Source organism: Mastomys coucha, unplaced genomic scaffold (genome assembly GCF_008632895.1).
Source record: "Mastomys coucha isolate ucsf_1 unplaced genomic scaffold, UCSF_Mcou_1 pScaffold21, whole genome shotgun sequence".
Taxonomy (NCBI): Eukaryota; Metazoa; Chordata; class Mammalia; order Rodentia; family Muridae; genus Mastomys; species Mastomys coucha.
The window spans coordinates 148154193-148157922 of record NW_022196904.1 but is presented as its reverse complement, the minus strand read 5'-3'; positions in this window follow the sequence as shown (position 1 = coordinate 148157922).

The window sequence follows — 3730 nt, the reverse complement described above, 5'->3', positions numbered from 1 at the left end:
AGGGAGAGGAAGGGGAAAGGGAGAGGAAGAGGGAGAGGGAGGGAGGATAGGGAGAGGAAGAGGGAGAGGGAGAGGGAGATGGGGGGAGAGAGAGAGAGAGAGAGAGAGAGAGAGAGAGAGAGAGAGAGAGAGAGAGAGAGAGAGAGAATAATGGGCCTGTATCCCCTTCAATGGTCTGCCCCAAGAACCTAACTTCCTTTCATCAGGCCCTAGCCTGAAATGTTCCCCTACCTCCCAGTGATGCACTAAAGGCTTAACACATGGCCTTCTGGGAGACATGTAAGACCCACACTATCCACAGACATGCATCAAACTGGTTAAGCCCTGGGAATGGTATCATGTTTGCTTCATTTATTCTTTTTCACATTAAAATGTGAATGAAGACGGCACCTTCCGATGTCTAAAAGCAAGAAGAAAGAGACAATTAAGCAAATTGCTTCAAAATGCCTTCAACCCTAAATAATCAAATCATACTATAAATATGTTGGTATTTGGTTCAAAACTCTGTGAAAAGAATTCAGCCCTCAAGCTTTGACAGTTCCTTGAAGACCTTCTAAATATAGGAAAATAAAACTGAAATTCATGTCACTTTGTTAATGACATCACTTAAAACTATAAGTTAATTAACTAATTAACAACTTAATTAACTCAGCACTTAATTTACTTACTTGAGTTCACTTAAATTCCCTAGACATGATTTAATGAACTTTCAGTGTAATTCCTGACTAACCATGTAAAATATGCGATGTGTATCTGCTCAATTGAGTAGACATTTCTTGAAATTAAATAGTTTAAGGCAGACACTAAGCCTAACAGTGAATTTACTTTTTCCTTCAAGAGAGAAATTTGATCTGAACTTCTGGTATACTGGTGTTCACACAATACTTTTTCTTTCTTTTAAAAGTAAAAAACCAAATACCTGAATGTGTTAATTTGTTTAACAGTATCAAGAGAAAATCCAAAAATTATCTAGCCAAAGTGAAAAAAATGTTATCATAATATATTGAAATTGTATTTTCTAGATTCTTTTCAGTTTCTATTACATATACTAACTGGACATAGTAATATTCAATATAGCATTTCATGCATGTACATAATAGTATGTTTACCATATCCACCTCCCATCACCTCACATCCTGTCCTTCCAGTCCTGCAGATCCCTTCATCTTCTCAAAGAGCCTAGCTTCCACCATCACTTTTTTTAGTTTTGTTTTTTTGGCTTTGGTTTTGGTAACCCCATGAGTCTCACTCGAATTGCTTATGACAGCCTGGGGTACTTTCAGGGGCTTGGGCTACTAATCTGTGGCTAATGAAGGAAGTAGCCCTCCCCCAAGTAAACACTAACTGCCTACGAAGCCTATGAGTCCCTCCCTTCTCCATGGTGAGTCATTGATGGGCCTCATCTTGTACAAATACCACAGATACCACAGCTGACAGAGCTGCCTCTGGGTCAAGAACACTTAAGAGCACATGGAAAGCTGCCGTGCACATCTCCTTTCCATGCATTTTCTTACACCATTATCGTACCACATTGCTCATGGTGGAGCTACTAGGGCTCTGTTACTCTATTTCCCTAATAGTACAGGTGTACTGATTTTTCTTTTTACAAACATCACACTCTAAAATAAACTGTGATCGTTTGCAAACACAGCTCTTCTTCAAATATGGTTATAGAAGCCTTGACTTAGCTGTGCGAAAGCCTGGGAAACAAAGGCAAACTATGGCTAAGTGCCCCTTGCACTGACAAAGCTTGCATGTTGATAGGAAAAGCGGGGCGGTGCTCTTGTGCAGTTGAACCATAAACGGCATGTGCTATATGTTTTGATAAGTAAGAAGATACACGTAAGATGGAAATGAGCAGGCTTGGTGGAAGAAACAGGCATGGAGGGAGTGAAAACAGAAGACCATAAAAATGTCATGCCTAGGACATCATATGAGAAAAGTCAGGAGACAGAGCAGGTGATAGGGAATGTGTGAAAACTAATCTCACCTGGGGAGAGTAGAGGTAACATGGGGCATAAAGAAAGGCAAGTCCAGGACCAGACTGTAAAATGCCTTCTGAAGATTACTAAGAGGGTGCACCTGATGGTGGGCAACCTCAAGACACACTGAAATTTCTAAGTTGAGAAGTGTAGTGTTCAAGTTGTGCTTTGACTGATAAACTGATGGAGGAGAAAAAGATTCAGGATAACAAGAGACGGATATCCTGGCTTCTTCAGGGATAAGAGAAGGATATCCCAGTTTCTTCAAGGATGAGAGAAAGATATCTCGAATTCTTCAGGTCTAACATGTTCCATCTAAGTATCTTGAAAGCATATAGGTTGAGATTGTAATATAAAGCATGTTTAATCTTTTCAAACTAGTGATTAATATGTAGGTATACGATAGTGATCTGCTAGACGTTAGAGAGATGGCTCAGCAGTTAAGAGCACTGGCTGCACTTCCTGAGGGCCCTGGTTCAATTCCTAGCACTCACATGGCAGCTTGCAATTGTCTATAACTCCAGTTCAAAGGGATCTGACACCCTCACACAGACATACATACAGGCAAAACACTGATGCATTTGAAATTTTTAAAAAAGTTATAAGAAAAATAATGATCTACCCCATAGAGAGCTTAAGTGATAGTTTGCTAACTTTCACAAAGGATACCAGAGGATGTTCACTGTGTGTATTTTAGGTCCACTAATATCCATGTGAGGCTAAAGTAACTCTAGATTTAGATTCGATATTACCATCCAAGAGAAACTGGCTCCAGGAACCTCAAAGATATCCATATCTGCACATGCTCAAATCTGTTGTATAAGATAGCAAACTATTTGCATATGACTTGGGCACATAGTACTGTATCCTTTAAACCATCTCTAGATTCCTTGTATTCCCTAACACCAAGAGCTGTTATGTAAATAGTTATTATACTGTGTTGCCTGGGGAATGATTAAAAGAAAAGGCCTGCAAACGTTTGACACTTGATTAAAAATGTTTAGCAGATAATCAACTGCATTGACGCAGAGCCTTAGTATGGAAAGGGCTGGCTGGACAAATGCCACTCCTTGAGATGGTCTGGGCAAGAGTGGCTTTTCACATCTGGACCTAAAAGATGTGACTATGTGGGGGAATCCTACATCTCTCCTGGCCACTCACCTTTACATGCAACCACCCTAGGGATCAGATTCTCAGGCTGGTTCAGAATATCCCTGATCAATGAAGATGTAGCAATATTCTACACAAGAAAAATGATAAAGAATAAAGGATGGGAGACTTGAAATCTGTGAGCAATAGCTGACTATAGTCACCAGCATTTAATGTCCAAGTAACTATGGTTTCTTATTTTTCATGTTCCCAGAGGTTAATTCTGTCTCTCATACAGCTGTTTCATACATAAGAGCTTTAAAACAGAATATTTGGAATATAATCAATTTATGAATGTGAAACTGAAAATCCACTTACCTTGAACATAATGTGGGGAAAACAGGAATCCTCTGATAGCAAACCTTCATTTAGCTATCACTCTGATCACATAACTTCAGAATTATGAGAAGTCATAATGGATATAAGATATAAAAAAATAATATAAAGTAATACAAAACTATAACCTCCTGAATTCTATGAGTATATTTAATTTGGGTCACCCACTTATATTATTTTTTAAGATTTGTTTTCTTTGTATTTATAGGCATGTGGAGGATACCAGTATGTGTTCATGAGTGTGGTTGCCCTGGAGCTGGGTT